The sequence below is a fragment of the Rhinoderma darwinii genome, unplaced genomic scaffold, assembly GCF_050947455.1.
Source record: "Rhinoderma darwinii isolate aRhiDar2 unplaced genomic scaffold, aRhiDar2.hap1 Scaffold_3346, whole genome shotgun sequence".
In the NCBI taxonomy this organism is placed as follows: Eukaryota; Metazoa; Chordata; class Amphibia; order Anura; family Rhinodermatidae; genus Rhinoderma; species Rhinoderma darwinii.
In genome coordinates this window covers 1-20,761 of record NW_027463409.1, presented here as the reverse complement: position 1 = coordinate 20,761, position 20,761 = coordinate 1, and the positions used below count along the sequence as shown (strand labels likewise).

General features: G+C 47.8%; 14 non-coding genes across 14 annotated transcripts; all 14 read right to left on the bottom strand.

The window, feature by feature from the left end:
* Positions 1-57: 57 nt before the first annotated feature.
* LOC142704535 (U2 spliceosomal RNA) lies at positions 58-248 on the bottom strand. Its single transcript, XR_012867976.1, has one exon. It is a non-coding gene; the product is annotated as a U2 spliceosomal RNA (small nuclear RNA).
* Positions 249-1,529: 1,281 nt separating this feature from the next.
* On the bottom strand, positions 1,530-1,720 carry LOC142704534 (U2 spliceosomal RNA). Its single transcript, XR_012867975.1, has one exon. It is a non-coding gene; the product is annotated as a U2 spliceosomal RNA (small nuclear RNA).
* A 1,280-nt stretch (positions 1,721-3,000) lies between these two features.
* Positions 3,001-3,191, bottom strand: LOC142704532 (U2 spliceosomal RNA). The gene has a single exon (XR_012867974.1). It is a non-coding gene; the product is annotated as a U2 spliceosomal RNA (small nuclear RNA).
* A 1,268-nt stretch (positions 3,192-4,459) lies between these two features.
* LOC142704528 (U2 spliceosomal RNA) lies at positions 4,460-4,650 on the bottom strand. The gene has a single exon (XR_012867971.1). It is a non-coding gene; the product is annotated as a U2 spliceosomal RNA (small nuclear RNA).
* Positions 4,651-5,922: 1,272 nt separating this feature from the next.
* LOC142704516 (U2 spliceosomal RNA) lies at positions 5,923-6,113 on the bottom strand. Its single transcript, XR_012867960.1, has one exon. It is a non-coding gene; the product is annotated as a U2 spliceosomal RNA (small nuclear RNA).
* A 1,284-nt stretch (positions 6,114-7,397) lies between these two features.
* LOC142704503 (U2 spliceosomal RNA) lies at positions 7,398-7,588 on the bottom strand. The gene has a single exon (XR_012867949.1). It is a non-coding gene; the product is annotated as a U2 spliceosomal RNA (small nuclear RNA).
* Positions 7,589-8,860: 1,272 nt separating this feature from the next.
* On the bottom strand, positions 8,861-9,051 carry LOC142704524 (U2 spliceosomal RNA). The gene has a single exon (XR_012867967.1). It is a non-coding gene; the product is annotated as a U2 spliceosomal RNA (small nuclear RNA).
* Positions 9,052-10,331: 1,280 nt separating this feature from the next.
* On the bottom strand, positions 10,332-10,522 carry LOC142704491 (U2 spliceosomal RNA). Its single transcript, XR_012867938.1, has one exon. It is a non-coding gene; the product is annotated as a U2 spliceosomal RNA (small nuclear RNA).
* A 1,284-nt stretch (positions 10,523-11,806) lies between these two features.
* Positions 11,807-11,997, bottom strand: LOC142704479 (U2 spliceosomal RNA). Its single transcript, XR_012867927.1, has one exon. It is a non-coding gene; the product is annotated as a U2 spliceosomal RNA (small nuclear RNA).
* Positions 11,998-13,281: 1,284 nt separating this feature from the next.
* On the bottom strand, positions 13,282-13,472 carry LOC142704574 (U2 spliceosomal RNA). The gene has a single exon (XR_012868012.1). It is a non-coding gene; the product is annotated as a U2 spliceosomal RNA (small nuclear RNA).
* Positions 13,473-14,760: 1,288 nt separating this feature from the next.
* LOC142704562 (U2 spliceosomal RNA) lies at positions 14,761-14,951 on the bottom strand. The gene has a single exon (XR_012868001.1). It is a non-coding gene; the product is annotated as a U2 spliceosomal RNA (small nuclear RNA).
* A 1,296-nt stretch (positions 14,952-16,247) lies between these two features.
* On the bottom strand, positions 16,248-16,438 carry LOC142704550 (U2 spliceosomal RNA). The gene has a single exon (XR_012867990.1). It is a non-coding gene; the product is annotated as a U2 spliceosomal RNA (small nuclear RNA).
* Positions 16,439-17,730: 1,292 nt separating this feature from the next.
* Positions 17,731-17,921, bottom strand: LOC142704538 (U2 spliceosomal RNA). The gene has a single exon (XR_012867979.1). It is a non-coding gene; the product is annotated as a U2 spliceosomal RNA (small nuclear RNA).
* Positions 17,922-19,209: 1,288 nt separating this feature from the next.
* Positions 19,210-19,400, bottom strand: LOC142704472 (U2 spliceosomal RNA). The gene has a single exon (XR_012867921.1). It is a non-coding gene; the product is annotated as a U2 spliceosomal RNA (small nuclear RNA).
* Positions 19,401-20,761: the final 1,361 nt, after the last annotated feature.

Here is a 20,761-nt window from a genome sequence, read left to right as displayed (position 1 = left end):
AAACAATAGCAAAGACAAAAAACACTTTTGGAATCTGCTTTTAGTCAACACATAAGGAAAGGGTGCACCGGTCCTGGAAATACTGCAATACCAGGTCAATGCGTGGAGTGGACAGAGCAAGCTCTATTTCCATCTCCCTGTTCTAAAAATCCATTTAATATATGGTCCCCAGATAGGGGACGTATCAGATATTAAACTGATAAGAACAGATACTACACTTGATCTTAGCCAAAAGGCCGAGAAGCGATAACCCGAACGGGCCGCGCGTTGCCCGAGCCTGCCCGATACTGCTGTTCAGCCCTTGCAGCGATTCAGCCTACTTCTAGGCAATTCCATGGGGCCCTGCAGGCTCACACACTCACAGCTACACGGGAGGTGAATAAAGGCCGGAGAGGAAGCCAGACAGGATTTGCTTCTTTTGCTTGCACCACAATGCAGTGCTGAAAGAGGAGGAATCTACATTAAAAACGCCTTCCTGGCAACGCCCAAATGCCCTGCTGCCATGCAGATAAACACTGGCAGCGGCAGCAAGTGCATGCCCACAGCCACCCCTTGTTCCTTCACACCTTGTATCAGCTGTAATCCAGTCCAGTCCAGTGCTGCCTGCTGAGCAGCACTGACCAACACTGCCTGGGCCCAGGCTTTTATCTCTGAGGCCCCATTATGATGTCAGAAAGCTGGCTCTGGAATCCTGAGGGCTCCACTATGACACGTGCAAAGTTCCGTCTGAACTTTATATAAGACGGTGAGGCTCAGTCAGTCACTCAGTGTTGCCTGAGAGGGCAACACTGCAACAGCCGGCCGCCAGGCTGTCTTTTTTTTGCACAGCTAGTTGCCTCCAGGAGGCCACAAGAGGGAGACAAGGGACTGCAAAATGGAAAATAGGCATCCACCAACTTTACAGACAACTTCTCCTTGCTCCTACAACCTCCATCCTTGCACAGTTTGTTATTCTTCTAGGTAACATAGTAACAAATCCAAATTGCTGCTCTCTTTGTAGGCAAGCAAGGCTTTGTTGCAACTGCAATTCTTACTTCTTCTTGAAATGTAGGGACGACAGTACATTCCATCACATCCATCTAGTGTACACAGGTAGGTCCATTGTGGCGGGCAGGCGAGCGGGCGGGCTGCTTTATTGGCTGTTTGCTGTTCCCCTACTCCACTCCACTATTTGACTGTTGTGCTGCATCAATCAATCAATCAATCAATCAATCAATCAATCAATCAATCAGTGGCTGGCTCAGGTGCAGCTCTTTAACTTACCTAAAAGGGAGGGCGGAGAGAAGACAAGGAAGGTGAATGAGGTGTTCCAATGTGAAATGCCGGAAACACAGAAACACAGACGACACACAACAAGAGGTGGCAATCTATTCATTAATTGCATTTAATCAATGAGCTCATTATCACTCATGCATTGTCCAACAGGTGTTGAAATAATGGGATTAAAAGGGGAGATCCCTTCAGAAAGACAGAAACAATAGCAAAGACAAAAAACACTTTTGGAATCTGCTTTTAGTCAACACATAAGGAAAGGGTGCACCGGTCCTGGAAATACTGCAATACCAGGTCAATGCGTGGAGTGGACAGAGCAAGCTCTATTTCCATCTCCCTGTTCTAAAAATCCATTTAATATATGGTCCCCAGATAGGGGACGTATCAGATATTAAACTGATAAGAACAGATACTACACTTGATCTTAGCCAAAAGGCCGAGAAGCGATAACCCGAACGGGCCGCGCGTTGCCCGAGCCTGCCCGATACTGCTGTTCAGCCCTTGCAGCGATTCAGCCTACTTCTAGGCAATTCCATGGGGCCCTGCAGGCTCACACACTCACAGCTACACGGGAGGTGAATAAAGGCCGGAGAGGAAGCCAGACAGGATTTGCTTCTTTTGCTTGCACCACAATGCAGTGCTGAAAGAGGAGGAATCTACATAAAAACGCCTTCCTGGCAACGCCCAAATGCCCTGCTGCCATGCAGATAAACACTGGCAGCGGCAGCAAGTGCATGCCCACAGCCACCCCTTGTTCCTTCACACCTTGTATCAGCTGTAATCCAGTCCAGTCCAGTGCTGCCTGCTGAGCAGCACTGACCAACACTGCCTGGGCCCAGGCTTTTATCTCTGAGGCCCCATTATGATGTCAGAAAGCTGGCTCTGGAATCCTGAGGGCTCCACTATGACACGTGCAAAGTTCCGTCTGAACTTTATATAAGACGGTGAGGCTCAGTCAGTCACTCAGTGTTGCCTGAGAGGCCAACACTGCAACAGCCGGCCGCCAGGCTGTCTTTTTTTTGCACAGCTAGTTGCCTCCAGGAGGCCACAAGAGGGAGACAAGGGACTGCAAAATGGAAAATAGGCATCCACCAACTTTACAGACAACTTCTCCTTGCTCCTACAACCTCCATCCTTGCACAGTTTGTTATTCTTCTAGGTAACATAGTAACAAATCCAAATTGCTGCTCTCTTTGTAGGCAAGCAAGGCTTTGTTGCAACTGCAATTCTTACTTCTTCTTGAAATGTAGGGACGACAGTACATTCCATCACATCCATCTAGTGTACACAGGTAGGTCCATTGTGGCGGGCAGGCGAGCGGGCGGGCTGCTTTATTGGCTGTTTGCTGTTCCCCTACTCCACTCCACTATTTGACTGTTGTGCTGCATCAATCAATCAATCAATCAATCAATCAATCAATCAATCAATCAGTGGCTGGCTCAGGTGCAGCTCTTTAACTTACCTAAAAGGGAGGGCGGAGAGAAGACAAGGAAGGTGAATGAGGTGTTCCAATGTGAAATGCCGGAAACACAGAAACACAGACGACACACAACAAGAGGTGGCAATCTATTCATTAATTGCATTTAATCAATGAGCTCATTATCACTCATGCATTGTCCAACAGGTGTTGAAATAATGGGATTAAAAGGGGAGATCCCTTCAGAAAGACAGAAACAATAGCAAAGACAAAAAACACTTTTGGAATCTGCTTTTAGTCAACACATAAGGAAAGGGTGCACCGGTCCTGGAAATACTGCAATACCAGGTCAATGCGTGGAGTGGACAGAGCAAGCTCTATTTCCATCTCCCTGTTCTAAAAATCCATTTAATATATGGTCCCCAGATAGGGGACGTATCAGATATTAAACTGATAAGAACAGATACTACACTTGATCTTAGCCAAAAGGCCGAGAAGCGATAACCCGAACGGGCCGCGCGTTGCCCGAGCCTGCCCGATACTGCTGTTCAGCCCTTGCAGCGATTCAGCCTACTTCTAGGCAATTCCATGGGGCCCTGCAGGCTCACACACTCACAGCTACACGGGAGGTGAATAAAGGCCGGAGAGGAAGCCAGACAGGATTTGCTTCTTTTGCTTGCACCACAATGCAGTGCTGAAAGAGGAGGAATCTACATAAAAATGCCTTCCTGGCAACGCCCAAATGCCCTGCTGCCATGCAGATAAACACTGGCAGCGGCAGCAAGTGCATGCCCACAGCCACCCCTTGTTCCTTCACACCTTGTATCAGCTGTAATCCAGTCCAGTCCAGTGCTGCCTGCTGAGCAGCACTGACCAACACTGCCTGGGCCCAGGCTTTTATCTCTGAGGCCCCATTATGATGTCAGAAAGCTGGCTCTGGAATCCTGAGGGCTCCACTATGACACGTGCAAAGTTCCGTCTGAACTTTATATAAGACGGTGAGGCTCAGTCAGTCACTCAGTGTTGCCTGAGAGGGCAACACTGCAACAGCCGGCCGCCAGGCTGTCTTTTTTTTGCACAGCTAGTTGCCTCCAGGAGGCCACAAGAGGGAGACAAGGGACTGCAAAATGGAAAATAGGCATCCACCAACTTTACAGACAACTTCTCCTTGCTCCTACAACCTCCATCCTTGCACAGTTTGTTATTCTTCTAGGTAACATAGTAACAAATCCAAATTGCTGCTCTCTTTGTAGGCAAGCAAGGCTTTGTTGCAACTGCAATTCTTACTTCTTCTTGAAATGTAGGGACGACAGTACATTCCATCACATCCATCTAGTGTACACAGGTAGGTCCATTGTGGCGGGCAGGCGAGCGGGCGGGCTGCTTTATTGGCTGTTTGCTGTTCCCCTACTCCACTCCACTATTTGACTGTTGTGCTGCATCAATCAATCAATCAATCAATCAATCAATCAGTGGCTGGCTCAGGTGCAGCTCTTTAACTTACCTAAAAGGGAGGGCGGAGAGAAGACAAGGAAGGTGAATGAGGTGTTCCAATGTGAAATGCCGGAAACACAGAAACACAGACGACACACAACAAGAGGTGGCAATCTATTCATTAATTGCATTTAATCAATGAGCTCATTATCACTCATGCATTGTCCAACAGGTGTTGAAATAATGGGATTAAAAGGGGAGATCCCTTCAGAAAGACAGAAACAATAGCAAAGACAAAAAACACTTTTGGAATCTGCTTTTAGTCAACACATAAGGAAAGGGTGCACCGGTCCTGGAAATACTGCAATACCAGGTCAATGCGTGGAGTGGACAGAGCAAGCTCTATTTCCATCTCCCTGTTCTAAAAATCCATTTAATATATGGTCCCCAGATAGGGGACGTATCAGATATTAAACTGATAAGAACAGATACTACACTTGATCTTAGCCAAAAGGCCGAGAAGCGATAACCCGAACGGGCCGCGCGTTGCCCGAGCCTGCCCGATACTGCTGTTCAGCCCTTGCAGCGATTCAGCCTACTTCTAGGCAATTCCATGGGGCCCTGCAGGCTCACACACTCACAGCTACACGGGAGGTGAATAAAGGCCGGAGAGGAAGCCAGACAGGATTTGCTTCTTTTGCTTGCACCACAATGCAGTGCTGAAAGAGGAGGAATCTACATAAAAACGCCTTCCTGGCAACGCCCAAATGCCCTGCTGCCATGCAGATAAACACTGGCAGCGGCAGCAAGTGCATGCCCACAGCCACCCCTTGTTCCTTCACACCTTGTATCAGCTGTAATCCAGTCCAGTCCAGTGCTGCCTGCTGAGCAGCACTGACCAACACTGCCTGGGCCCAGGCTTTTATCTCTGAGGCCCCATTATGATGTCAGAAAGCTGGCTCTGGAATCCTGAGGGCTCCACTATGACACGTGCAAAGTTCCGTCTGAACTTTATATAAGACGGTGAGGCTCAGTCAGTCACTCAGTGTTGCCTGAGAGGGCAACACTGCAACAGCCGGCCGCCAGGCTGTCTTTTTTTTGCACAGCTAGTTGCCTCCAGGAGGCCACAAGAGGGAGACAAGGGACTGCAAAATGGAAAATAGGCATCCACCAACTTTACAGACAACTTCTCCTTGCTCCTACAACCTCCATCCTTGCACAGTTTGTTATTCTTCTAGGTAACATAGTAACAAATCCAAATTGCTGCTCTCTTTGTAGGCAAGCAAGGCTTTGTTGCAACTGCAATTCTTACTTCTTCTTGAAATGTAGGGACGACAGTACATTCCATCACATCCATCTAGTGTACACAGGTAGGTCCATTGTGGCGGGCAGGCGAGCGGGCGGGCTGCTTTATTGGCTGTTTGCTGTTCCCCTACTCCACTCCACTATTTGACTGTTGTGCTGCATCAATCAATCAATCAATCAATCAATCAATCAATCAGTGGCTGGCTCAGGTGCAGCTCTTTAACTTACCTAAAAGGGAGGGCGGAGAGAAGACAAGGAAGGTGAATGAGGTGTTCCAATGTGAAATGCCGGAAACACAGAAACACAGACGACACACAACAAGAGGTGGCAATCTATTCATTAATTTCATTTAATCAATGAGCTCATTATCACTCATGCATTGTCCAACAGGTGTTGAAATAATGGGATTAAAAGGGGAGATCCCTTCAGAAAGACAGAAACAATAGCAAAGACAAAAAACACTTTTGGAATCTGCTTTTAGTCAACACATAAGGAAAGGGTGCACCGGTCCTGGAAATACTGCAATACCAGGTCAATGCGTGGAGTGGACAGAGCAAGCTCTATTTCCATCTCCCTGTTCTAAAAATCCATTTAATATATGGTCCCCAGATAGGGGACGTATCAGATATTAAACTGATAAGAACAGATACTACACTTGATCTTAGCCAAAAGGCCGAGAAGCGATAACCCGAACGGGCCGCGCGTTGCCCGAGCCTGCCCGATACTGCTGTTCAGCCCTTGCAGCGATTCAGCCTACTTCTAGGCAATTCCATGGGGCCCTGCAGGCTCACACACTCACAGCTACACGGGAGGTGAATAAAGGCCGGAGAGGAAGCCAGACAGGATTTGCTTCTTTTGCTTGCACCACAATGCAGTGCTGAAAGAGGAGGAATCTACATAAAAACGCCTTCCTGGCAACGCCCAAATGCCCTGCTGCCATGCAGATAAACACTGGCAGCGGCAGCAAGTGCATGCCCACAGCCACCCCTTGTTCCTTCACACCTTGTATCAGCTGTAATCCAGTCCAGTCCAGTGCTGCCTGCTGAGCAGCACTGACCAACACTGCCTGGGCCCAGGCTTTTATCTCTGAGGCCCCATTATGATGTCAGAAAGCTGGCTCTGGAATCCTGAGGGCTCCACTATGACACGTGCAAAGTTCCGTCTGAACTTTATATAAGACGGTGAGGCTCAGTCAGTCACTCAGTGTTGCCTGAGAGGGCAACACTGCAACAGCCGGCCGCCAGGCTGTCTTTTTTTTGCACAGCTAGTTGCCTCCAGGAGGCCACAAGAGGGAGACAAGGGACTGCAAAATGGAAAATAGGCATCCACCAACTTTACAGACAACTTCTCCTTGCTCCTACAACCTCCATCCTTGCACAGTTTGTTATTCTTCTAGGTAACATAGTAACAAATCCAAATTGCTGCTCTCTTTGTAGGCAAGCAAGGCTTTGTTGCAACTGCAATTCTTACTTCTTCTTGAAATGTAGGGACGACAGTACATTCCATCACATCCATCTAGTGTACACAGGTAGGTCCATTGTGGCGGGCAGGCGAGCGGGCGGGCTGCTTTATTGGCTGTTTGCTGTTCCCCTACTCCACTCCACTATTTGACTGTTGTGCTGCATCAATCAATCAATCAATCAATCAATCAATCAATCAATCAATCAATCAGTGGCTGGCTCAGGTGCAGCTCTTTAACTTACCTAAAAGGGAGGGCGGAGAGAAGACAAGGAAGGTGAATGAGGTGTTCCAATGTGAAATGCCGGAAACACAGAAGCACAGACGACACACAACAAGAGGTGGCAATCTATTCATTAATTGCATTTAATCAATGAGCTCATTATCACTCATGCATTGTCCAACAGGTGTTGAAATAATGGGATTAAAAGGGGAGATCCCTTCAGAAAGACAGAAACAATAGCAAAGACAAAAAACACTTTTGGAATCTGCTTTTAGTCAACACATAAGGAAAGGGTGCACCGGTCCTGGAAATACTGCAATACCAGGTCAATGCGTGGAGTGGACAGAGCAAGCTCTATTTCCATCTCCCTGTTCTAAAAATCCATTTAATATATGGTCCCCAGATAGGGGACGTATCAGATATTAAACTGATAAGAACAGATACTACACTTGATCTTAGCCAAAAGGCCGAGAAGCGATAACCCGAACGGGCCGCGCGTTGCCCGAGCCTGCCCGATACTGCTGTTCAGCCCTTGCAGCGATTCAGCCTACTTCTAGGCAATTCCATGGGGCCCTGCAGGCTCACACACTCACAGCTACACGGGAGGTGAATAAAGGCCGGAGAGGAAGCCAGACAGGATTTGCTTCTTTTGCTTGCACCACAATGCAGTGCTGAAAGAGGAGGAATCTACATAAAAACGCCTTCCTGGCAACGCCCAAATGCCCTGCTGCCATGCAGATAAACACTGGCAGCGGCAGCAAGTGCATGCCCACAGCCACCCCTTGTTCCTTCACACCTTGTATCAGCTGTAATCCAGTCCAGTCCAGTGCTGCCTGCTGAGCAGCACTGACCAACACTGCCTGGGCCCAGGCTTTTATCTCTGAGGCCCCATTATGATGTCAGAAAGCTGGCTCTGGAATCCTGAGGGCTCCACTATGACACGTGCAAAGTTCCGTCTGAACTTTATATAAGACGGTGAGGCTCAGTCAGTCACTCAGTGTTGCCTGAGAGGGCAACACTGCAACAGCCGGCCGCCAGGCTGTCTTTTTTTTGCACAGCTAGTTGCCTCCAGGAGGCCACAAGAGGGAGACAAGGGACTGCAAAATGGAAAATAGGCATCCACCAACTTTACAGACAACTTCTCCTTGCTCCTACAACCTCCATCCTTGCACAGTTTGTTATTCTTCTAGGTAACATAGTAACAAATCCAAATTGCTGCTCTCTTTGTAGGCAAGCAAGGCTTTGTTGCAACTGCAATTCTTACTTCTTCTTGAAATGTAGGGACGACAGTACATTCCATCACATCCATCTAGTGTACACAGGTAGGTCCATTGTGGCGGGCAGGCGAGCGGGCGGGCTGCTTTATTGGCTGTTTGCTGTTCCCCTACTCCACTCCACTATTTGACTGTTGTGCTGCATCAATCAATCAATCAATCAATCAATCAATCAATCAGTGGCTGGCTCAGGTGCAGCTCTTTAACTTACCTAAAAGGGAGGGCGGAGAGAAGACAAGGAAGGTGAATGAGGTGTTCCAATGTGAAATGCCGGAAACACAGAAACACAGACGACACACAACAAGAGGTGGCAATCTATTCATTAATTGCATTTAATCAATGAGCTCATTATCACTCATGCATTGTCCAACAGGTGTTGAAATAATGGGATTAAAAGGGGAGATCCCTTCAGAAAGACAGAAACAATAGCAAAGACAAAAAACACTTTTGGAATCTGCTTTTAGTCAACACATAAGGAAAGGGTGCACCGGTCCTGGAAATACTGCAATACCAGGTCAATGCGTGGAGTGGACAGAGCAAGCTCTATTTCCATCTCCCTGTTCTAAAAATCCATTTAATATATGGTCCCCAGATAGGGGACGTATCAGATATTAAACTGATAAGAACAGATACTACACTTGATCTTAGCCAAAAGGCCGAGAAGCGGTAACCCGAACGGGCCGCGCGTTGCCCGAGCCTGCCCGATACTGCTGTTCAGCCCTTGCAGCGATTCAGCCTACTTCTAGGCAATTCCATGGGGCCCTGCAGGCTCACACACTCACAGCTACACGGGAGGTGAATAAAGGCCGGAGAGGAAGCCAGACAGGATTTGCTTCTTTTGCTTGCACCACAATGCAGTGCTGAAAGAGGAGGAATCTACATAAAAACGCCTTCCTGGCAACGCCCAAATGCCCTGCTGCCATGCAGATAAACACTGGCAGCGGCAGCAAGTGCATGCCCACAGCCACCCCTTGTTCCTTCACACCTTGTATCAGCTGTAATCCAGTCCAGTCCAGTGCTGCCTGCTGAGCAGCACTGACCAACACTGCCTGGGCCCAGGCTTTTATCTCTGAGGCCCCATTATGATGTCAGAAAGCTGGCTCTGGAATCCTGAGGGCTCCACTATGACACGTGCAAAGTTCCGTCTGAACTTTATATAAGACGGTGAGGCTCAGTCAGTCACTCAGTGTTGCCTGAGAGGGCAACACTGCAACAGCCGGCCGCCAGGCTGTCTTTTTTTTGCACAGCTAGTTGCCTCCAGGAGGCCACAAGAGGGAGACAAGGGACTGCAAAATGGAAAATAGGCATCCACCAACTTTACAGACAACTTCTCCTTGCTCCTACAACCTCCATCCTTGCACAGTTTGTTATTCTTCTAGGTAACATAGTAACAAATCCAAATTGCTGCTCTCTTTGTAGGCAAGCAAGGCTTTGTTGCAACTGCAATTCTTACTTCTTCTTGAAATGTAGGGACGACAGTACATTCCATCACATCCATCTAGTGTACACAGGTAGGTCCATTGTGGCGGGCAGGCGAGCGGGCGGGCTGCTTTATTGGCTGTTTGCTGTTCCCCTACTCCACTCCACTATTTGACTGTTGTGCTGCATCAATCAATCAATCAATCAATCAATCAATCAATCAATCAATCAGTGGCTGGCTCAGGTGCAGCTCTTTAACTTACCTAAAAGGGAGGGCGGAGAGAAGACAAGGAAGGTGAATGAGGTGTTCCAATGTGAAATGCCGGAAACACAGAAACACAGACGACACACAACAAGAGGTGGCAATCTATTCATTAATTGCATTTAATCAATGAGCTCATTATCACTCATGCATTGTCCAACAGGTGTTGAAATAATGGGATTAAAAGGGGAGATCCCTTCAGAAAGACAGAAACAATAGCAAAGACAAAAAACACTTTTGGAATCTGCTTTTAGTCAACACATAAGGAAAGGGTGCACCGGTCCTGGAAATACTGCAATACCAGGTCAATGCGTGGAGTGGACAGAGCAAGCTCTATTTCCATCTCCCTGTTCTAAAAATCCATTTAATATATGGTCCCCAGATAGGGGACGTATCAGATATTAAACTGATAAGAACAGATACTACACTTGATCTTAGCCAAAAGGCCGAGAAGCGATAACCCGAACGGGCCGCGCGTTGCCCGAGCCTGCCCGATACTGCTGTTCAGCCCTTGCAGCGATTCAGCCTACTTCTAGGCAATTCCATGGGGCCCTGCAGGCTCACACACTCACAGCTACACGGGAGGTGAATAAAGGCCGGAGAGGAAGCCAGACAGGATTTGCTTCTTTTGCTTGCACCACAATGCAGTGCTGAAAGAGGAGGAATCTACATAAAAACGCCTTCCTGGCAACGCCCAAATGCCCTGCTGTCATGCAGATAAACACTGGCAGCGGCAGCAAGTGCATGCCCACAGCCACCCCTTGTTCCTTCACACCTTGTATCAGCTGTAATCCAGTCCAGTCCAGTGCTGCCTGCTGAGCAGCACTGACCAACACTGCCTGGGCCCAGGCTTTTATCTCTGAGGCCCCATTATGATGTCAGAAAGCTGGCTCTGGAATCCTGAGGGCTCCACTATGACACGTGCAAAGTTCCGTCTGAACTTTATATAAGACGGTGAGGCTCAGTCAGTCACTCAGTGTTGCCTGAGAGGGCAACACTGCAACAGCCGGCCGCCAGGCTGTCTTTTTTTTGCACAGCTAGTTGCCTCCAGGAGGCCACAAGAGGGAGACAAGGGACTGCAAAATGGAAAATAGGCATCCACCAACTTTACAGACAACTTCTCCTTGCTCCTACAACCTCCATCCTTGCACAGTTTGTTATTCTTCTAGGTAACATAGTAACAAATCCAAATTGCTGCTCTCTTTGTAGGCAAGCAAGGCTTTGTTGCAACTGCAATTCTTACTTCTTCTTGAAATGTAGGGACGACAGTACATTCCATCACATCCATCTAGTGTACACAGGTAGGTCCATTGTGGCGGGCAGGCGAGCGGGCGGGCTGCTTTATTGGCTGTTTGCTGTTCCCCTACTCCACTCCACTATTTGACTGTTGTGCTGCATCAATCAATCAATCAATCAATCAATCAATCAATCAATCAATCAATCAGTGGCTGGCTCAGGTGCAGCTCTTTAACTTACCTAAAAGGGAGGGCGGAGAGAAGACAAGGAAGGTGAATGAGGTGTTCCAATGTGAAATGCCGGAAACACAGAAACACAGACGACACACAACAAGAGGTGGCAATCTATTCATTAATTGCATTTAATCAATGAGCTCATTATCACTCATGCATTGTCCAACAGGTGTTGAAATAATGGGATTAAAAGGGGAGATCCCTTCAGAAAGACAGAAACAATAGCAAAGACAAAAAACACTTTTGGAATCTGCTTTTAGTCAACACATAAGGAAAGGGTGCACCGGTCCTGGAAATACTGCAATACCAGGTCAATGCGTGGAGTGGACAGAGCAAGCTCTATTTCCATCTCCCTGTTCTAAAAATCCATTTAATATATGGTCCCCAGATAGGGGACGTATCAGATATTAAACTGATAAGAACAGATACTACACTTGATCTTAGCCAAAAGGCCGAGAAGCGATAACCCGAACGGGCCGCGCGTTGCCCGAGCCTGCCCGATACTGCTGTTCAGCCCTTGCAGCGATTCAGCCTACTTCTAGGCAATTCCATGGGGCCCTGCAGGCTCACACACTCACAGCTACACGGGAGGTGAATAAAGGCCGGAGAGGAAGCCAGACAGGATTTGCTTCTTTTGCTTGCACCACAATGCAGTGCTGAAAGAGGAGGAATCTACATAAAAACGCCTTCCTGGCAACGCCCAAATGCCCTGCTGCCATGCAGATAAACACTGGCAGCGGCAGCAAGTGCATGCCCACAGCCACCCCTTGTTCCTTCACACCTTGTATCAGCTGTAATCCAGTCCAGTCCAGTGCTGCCTGCTGAGCAGCACTGACCAACACTGCCTGGGCCCAGGCTTTTATCTCTGAGGCCCCATTATGATGTCAGAAAGCTGGCTCTGGAATCCTGAGGGCTCCACTATGACACGTGCAAAGTTCCGTCTGAACTTTATATAAGACGGTGAGGCTCAGTCAGTCACTCAGTGTTGCCTGAGAGGGCAACACTGCAACAGCCGGCCGCCAGGCTGTCTTTTTTTTGCACAGCTAGTTGCCTCCAGGAGGCCACAAGAGGGAGACAAGGGACTGCAAAATGGAAAATAGGCATCCACCAACTTTACAGACAACTTCTCCTTGCTCCTACAACCTCCATCCTTGCACAGTTTGTTATTCTTCTAGGTAACATAGTAACAAATCCAAATTGCTGCTCTCTTTGTAGGCAAGCAAGGCTTTGTTGCAACTGCAATTCTTACTTCTTCTTGAAATGTAGGGACGACAGTACATTCCATCACATCCATCTAGTGTACACAGGTAGGTCCATTGTGGCGGGCAGGCGAGCGGGCGGGCTGCTTTATTGGCTGTTTGCTGTTCCCCTACTCCACTCCACTATTTGACTGTTGTGCTGCATCAATCAATCAATCAATCAATCAATCAATCAATCAATCAATCAATCAGTGGCTGGCTCAGGTGCAGCTCTTTAACTTACCTAAAAGGGAGGGCGGAGAGAAGACAAGGAAGGTGAATGAGGTGTTCCAATGTGAAATGCCGGAAACACAGAAACACAGACGACACACAACAAGAGGTGGCAATCTATTCATTAATTGCATTTAATCAATGAGCTCATTATCACTCATGCATTGTCCAACAGGTGTTGAAATAATGGGATTAAAAGGGGAGATCCCTTCAGAAAGACAGAAACAATAGCAAAGACAAAAAACACTTTTGGAATCTGCTTTTAGTCAACACATAAGGAAAGGGTGCACCGGTCCTGGAAATACTGCAATACCAGGTCAATGCGTGGAGTGGACAGAGCAAGCTCTATTTCCATCTCCCTGTTCTAAAAATCCATTTAATATATGGTCCCCAGATAGGGGACGTATCAGATATTAAACTGATAAGAACAGATACTACACTTGATCTTAGCCAAAAGGCCGAGAAGCGATAACCCGAACGGGCCGCGCGTTGCCCGAGCCTGCCCGATACTGCTGTTCAGCCCTTGCAGCGATTCAGCCTACTTCTAGGCAATTCCATGGGGCCCTGCAGGCTCACACACTCACAGCTACACGGGAGGTGAATAAAGGCCGGAGAGGAAGCCAGACAGGATTTGCTTCTTTTGCTTGCACCACAATGCAGTGCTGAAAGAGGAGGAATCTACATAAAAACGCCTTCCTGGCAACGCCCAAATGCCCTGCTGCCATGCAGATAAACACTGGCAGCGGCAGCAAGTGCATGCCCACAGCCACCCCTTGTTCCTTCACACCTTGTATCAGCTGTAATCCAGTCCAGTCCAGTGCTGCCTGCTGAGCAGCACTGACCAACACTGCCTGGGCCCAGGCTTTTATCTCTGAGGCCCCATTATGATGTCAGAAAGCTGGCTCTGGAATCCTGAGGGCTCCACTATGACACGTGCAAAGTTCCGTCTGAACTTTATATAAGACGGTGAGGCTCAGTCAGTCACTCAGTGTTGCCTGAGAGGGCAACACTGCAACAGCGGGCCGCCAGGCTGTCTTTTTTTTGCACAGCTAGTTGCCTCCAGGAGGCCACAAGAGGGAGACAAGGGACTGCAAAATGGAAAATAGGCATCCACCAACTTTACAGACAACTTCTCCTTGCTCCTACAACCTCCATCCTTGCACAGTTTGTTATTCTTCTAGGTAACATAGTAACAAATCCAAATTGCTGCTCTCTTTGTAGGCAAGCAAGGCTTTGTTGCAACTGCAATTCTTACTTCTTCTTGAAATGTAGGGACGACAGTACATTCCATCACATCCATCTAGTGTACACAGGTAGGTCCATTGTGGCGGGCAGGCGAGCGGGCGGGCTGCTTTATTGACTGTTTGCTGTTCCCCTACTCCACTCCACTATTTGACTGTTGTGCTGCATCAATCAATCAATCAATCAATCAATCAATCAATCAATCAATCAATCAATCAGTGGCTGGCTCAGGTGCAGCTCTTTAACTTACCTAAAAGGGAGGGCGGAGAGAAGACAAGGAAGGTGAATGAGGTGTTCCAATGTGAAATGCCGGAAACACAGAAACACAGACGACACACAACAAGAGGTGGCAATCTATTCATTAATTGCATTTAATCAATGAGCTCATTATCACTCATGCATTGTCCAACAGGTGTTGAAATAATGGGATTAAAAGGGGAGATCCCTTCAGAAAGACAGAAACAATAGCAAAGACAAAAAACACTTTTGGAATCTGCTTTTAGTCAACACATAAGGAAAGGGTGCACCGGTCCTGGAAATACTGCAATACCAGGTCAATGCGTGGAGTGGACAGAGCAAGCTCTATTTCCATCTCCCTGTTCTAAAAATCCATTTAATATATGGTCCCCAGATAGGGGACGTATCAGATATTAAACTGATAAGAACAGATACTACACTTGATCTTAGCCAAAAGGCCGAGAAGCGATAACCCGAACGGGCCGCGCGTTGCCCGAGCCTGCCCGATACTGCTGTTCAGCCCTTGCAGCGATTCAGCCTACTTCTAGGCAATTCCATGGGGCCCTGCAGGCTCACACACTCACAGCTACACGGGAGGTGAATAAAGGCCGGAGAGGAAGCCAGACAGGATTTGCTTCTTTTGCTTGCACCACAATGCAGTGCTGAAAGAGGAGGAATCTACATAAAAACGCCTTCCTGGCAACGCCCAAATGCCCTGCTGCCATGCAGATAAACACTGGCAGCGGCAGCAAGTGCATGCCCACAGCCACCCCTTGTTCCTTCACACCTTGTATCAGCTGTAATCCAGTCCAGTCCAGTGCTGCCTGCTGAGCAGCACTGACCAACACTGCCTGGGCCCAGGCTTTTATCTCTGAGGCCCCATTATGATGTCAGAAAGCTGGCTCTGGAATCCTGAGGGCTCCACTATGACACGTGCAAAGTTCCGTCTGAACTTTATATAAGACGGTGAGGCTCAGTCAGTCACTCAGTGTTGCCTGAGAGGGCAACACTGCAACAGCCGGCCGCCAGGCTGTCTTTTTTTTGCACAGCTAGTTGCCTCCAGGAGGCCACAAGAGGGAGACAAGGGACTGCAAAATGGAAAATAGGCATCCACCAACTTTACAGACAACTTCTCCTTGCTCCTACAACCTCCATCCTTGCACAGTTTGTTATTCTTCTAGGTAACATAGTAATAAATCCAAATTGCTGCTCTCTTTGTAGGCAAGCAAGGCTTTGTTGCAACTGCAATTCTTACTTCTTCTTGAAATGTAGGGACGACAGTACATTCCATCACATCCATCTAGTGTACACAGGTAGGTCCATTGTGGCGGGCAGGCGAGCGGGCGGGCTGCTTTATTGGCTGTTTGCTGTTCCCCTACTCCACTCCACTATTTGACTGTTGTGCTGCATCAATCAATCAATCAATCAATCAATCAATCAATCAATCAATCAATCAATCAATCAATCAGTGGCTGGCTCAGGTGCAGCTCTTTAACTTACCTAAAAGGGAGGGCGGAGAGAAGACAAGGAAGGTGAATGAGGTGTTCCAATGTGAAATGCCGGAAACACAGAAACACAGACGACACACAACAAGAGGTGGCAATCTATTCATTAATTGCATTTAATCAATGAGCTCATTATCACTCATGCATTGTCCAACAGGTGTTGAAATAATGGGATTAAAAGGGGAGATCCCTTCAGAAAGACAGAAACAATAGCAAAGACAAAAAACACTTTTGGAATCTGCTTTTAGTCAACACATAAGGAAAGGGTGCACCGGTCCTGGAAATACTGCAATACCAGGTCAATGCGTGGAGTGGACAGAGCAAGCTCTATTTCCATCTCCCTGTTCTAAAAATCCATTTAATATATGGTCCCCAGATAGGGGACGTATCAGATATTAAACTGATAAGAACAGATACTACACTTGATCTTAGCCAAAAGGCCGAGAAGCGATAACCCGAACGGGCCGCGCGTTGCCCGAGCCTGCCCGATACTGCTGTTCAGCCCTTGCAGCGATTCAGCCTACTTCTAGGCAATTCCATGGGGCCCTGCAGGCTCACACACTCACAGCTACACGGGAGGTGAATAAAGGCCGTTTAGGAAGCCAGACAGGATTTGCTTCTTTTGCTTGCACCACAATGCAGTGCTGAAAGAGGAGGAATCTACATAAAAACGCCTTCCTGGCAACGCCCAAATGCCCTGCTGCCATGCAGATAAACACTGGCAGCGGCAGCAAGTGCATGCCCACAGCCACCCCTTGTTCCTTCACACCTTGTATCAGCTGTAATCCAGTCCAGTCCAGTGCTGCCTGCTGAGCAGCACTGACCAACACTGCCTGGGCCCAGGCTTTTATCTCTGAGGCCCCATTATGATGTCAGAAAGCTGGCTCTGGAATCCTGAGGGCTCCACTATGACACGTGCAAAGTTCCGTCTGAACTTTATATAAGACGGTGAGGCTCAGTCAGTCACTCAGTGTTGCCTGAGAGGGCAACACTGCAACAGCCGGCCGCCAGGCTGTCTTTTTTTTGCACAGCTAGTTGCCTCCAGGAGGCCACAAGAGGGAGACAAGGGACTGCAAAATGGAAAATAGGCATCCACCAACTTTACAGACAACTTCTCCTTGCTCCTACAACCTCCATCCTTGCACAGTTTGTTATTCTTCTAGGTAACATAGTAACAAATCCAAATTGCTGCTCTCTTTGTAGGCAAGCAAGGCTTTGTTGCAACTGCAATTCTTACTTCTTCTTGAAATGTAGGGACGACAGTACATTCCATCACATCCATCTAGTGTACACAGGTAGGTCCATTGTGGCGGGCAGGCGAGCGGGCGGGCTGCTTTATTGGCTGTTTGCTGTTCCCCTACTCCACTCCACTATTTGACTGTTGTGCTGCATCAATCAATCAATCAATCAATCAATCAATCAATCAATCAATCAATCAATCAATCAGTGGCTGGCTCAGGTGCAGCTCTTTAACTTACCTAAAAGGGAGGGCGGAGAGAAGACAAGGAAGGTGAATGAGGTGTTCCAATGTGAAATGCCGGAAACACAGAAACACAGACGACACACAACAAGAGGTGGCAATCTATTCATTAATTGCATTTAATCAATGAGCTCATTATCACTCATGCATTGTCCAACAGGTGTTGAAATAATGGGATTAAAAGGGGAGATCCCTTCAGAAAGACAGAAACAATAGCAAAGACAAAAAACACTTTTGGAATCTGCTTTTAGTCAACACATAAGGAAAGGGTGCACCGGTCCTGGAAATACTGCAATACCAGGTCAATGCGTGGAGTGGACAGAGCAAGCTCTATTTCCATCTCCCTGTTCTAAAAATCCATTTAATATATGGTCCCCAGATAGGGGACGTATCAGATATTAAACTGATAAGAACAGATACTACACTTGATCTTAGCCAAAAGGCCGAGAAGCGATAACCCGAACGGGCCGCGCGTTGCCCGAGCCTGCCCGATACTGCTGTTCAGCCCTTGCAGCGATTCAGCCTACTTCTAGGCAATTCCATGGGGCCCTGCAGGCTCACACACTCACAGCTACACGGGAGGTGAATAAAGGCCGGAGAGGAAGCCAGACAGGATTTGCTTCTTTTGCTTGCACCACAATGCAGTGCTGAAAGAGGAGGAATCTACATAAAAACGCCTTCCTGGCAACGCCCAAATGCCCTGCTGCCATGCAGATAAACACTGGCAGCGGCAGCAAGTGCATGCCCACAGCCACCCCTTGTTCCTTCACACCTTGTATCAGCTGTAATCCAGTCCAGTCCAGTGCTGCCTGCTGAGCAGCACTGACCAACACTGCCTGGGCCCAGGCTTTTATCTCTGAGGCCCCATTATGATGTCAGAAAGCTGGCTCTGGAATCCTGAGGGCTCCACTATGACACGTGCAAAGTTCCGTCTGAACTTTATATAAGACGGTGAGGCTCAGTCAGTCACTCAGTGTTGCCTGAGAGGGCAACACTGCAACAGCCGGCCGCCAGGCTGTCTTTTTTTTGCACAGCTAGTTGCCTCCAGGAGGCCACAAGAGGGAGACAAGGGACTGCAAAATGGAAAATAGGCATCCACCAACTTTACAGACAACTTCTCCTTGCTCCTACAACCTCCATCCTTGCACAGTTTGTTATTCTTCTAGGTAACATAGTAACAAATCCAAATTGCTGCTCTCTTTGTAGGCAAGCAAGGCTTTGTTGCAACTGCAATTCTTACTTCTTCTTGAAATGTAGGGACGACAGTACATTCCATCACATCCATCTAGTGTACACAGGTAGGTCCATTGTGGCGGGCAGGCGAGCGGGCGGGCTGCTTTATTGGCTGTTTGCTGTTCCCCTACTCCACTCCACTATTTGACTGTTGTGCTGCATCAATCAATCAATCAATCAATCAATCAATCAATCAATCAATCAATCAATCAGTGGCTGGCTCAGGTGCAGCTCTTTAACTTACCTAAAAGGGAGGGCGGAGAGAAGACAAGGAAGGTGAATGAGGTGTTCCAATGTGAAATGCCGGAAACACAGAAACACAGACGACACACAACAAGAGGTGGCAATCTATTCATTAATTGCATTTAATCAATGAGCTCATTATCACTCATGCATTGTCCAACAGGTGTTGAAATAATGGGATTAAAAGGGGAGATCCCTTCAGAAAGACAGAAACAATAGCAAAGACAAAAAACACTTTTGGAATCTGCTTTTAGTCAACACATAAGGAAAGGGTGCACCGGTCCTGGAAATACTGCAATACCAGGTCAATGCGTGGAGTGGACAGAGCAAGCTCTATTTCCATCTCCCTGTTCTAAAAATCCATTTAATATATGGTCCCCAGATAGGGGACGTATCAGATATTAAACTGATAAGAACAGATACTACACTTGATCTTAGCCAAAAGGCCGAGAAGCGATAACCCGAACGGGCCGCGCGTTGCCCGAGCCTGCCCGATACTGCTGTTCAGCCCTTGCAGCGATTCAGCCTACTTCTAGGCAATTCCATGGGGCCCTGCAGGCTCACACACTCACAGCTACACGGGAGGTGAATAAAGGCCGTTTAGGAAGCCAGACAGGATTTGCTTCTTTTGCTTGCACCACAATGCAGTGCTGAAAGAGGAGGAATCTACATAAAAACGCCTTCCTGGCAACGCCCAAATGCCCTGCTGCCATGCAGATAAACACTGGCAGCGGCAGCAAGTGCATGCCCACAGCCACCCCTTGTTCCTTCACACCTTGTATCAGCTGTAATCCAGTCCAGTCCAGTGCTGCCTGCTGAGCAGCACTGACCAACACTGCCTGGGCCCAGGCTTTTATCTCTGAGGCCCCATTATGATGTCAGAAAGCTGGCTCTGGAATCCTGAGGGCTCCACTATGACACGTGCAAAGTTCCGTCTGAACTTTATATAAGACGGTGAGGCTCAGTCAGTCACTCAGTGTTGCCTGAGAGGGCAACACTGCAACAGCCGGCCGCCAGGCTGTCTTTTTTTTGCACAGCTAGTTGCCTCCAGGAGGCCACAAGAGGGAGACAAGGGACTGCAAAATGGAAAATAGGCATCCACCAACTTTACAGACAACTTCTCCTTGCTCCTACAACCTCCATCCTTGCACAGTTTGTTATTCTTCTAGGTAACATAGTAACAAATCCAAATTGCTGCTCTCTTTGTAGGCAAGCAAGGCTTTGTTGCAACTGCAATTCTTACTTCTTCTTGAAATGTAGGGACGACAGTACATTCCATCACATCCATCTAGTGTACACAGGTAGGTCCATTGTGGCGGGCAGGCGAGCGGGCGGGCTGCTTTATTGGCTGTTTGCTGTTCCCCTACTCCACTCCACTATTTGACTGTTGTGCTGCATCAATCAATCAATCAATCAATCAATCAATCAATCAATCAATCAATCAATCAGTGGCTGGCTCAGGTGCAGCTCTTTAACTTACCTAAAAGGGAGGGCGGAGAGAAGACAAGGAAGGTGAATGAGGTGTTCCAATGTGAAATGCCGGAAACACAGAAACACAGACGACACACAACAAGAGGTGGCAATCTATTCATTAATTGCATTTAATCAATGAGCTCATTATCACTCATGCATTGTCCAACAGGTGTTGAAATAATGGGATTAAAAGGGGAGATCCCTTCAGAAAGACAGAAACAATAGCAAAGACAAAAAACACTTTTGGAATCTGCTTTTAGTCAACACATAAGGAAAGGGTGCACCGGTCCTGGAAATACTGCAATACCAGGTCAATGCGTGGAGTGGACAGAGCAAGCTCTATTTC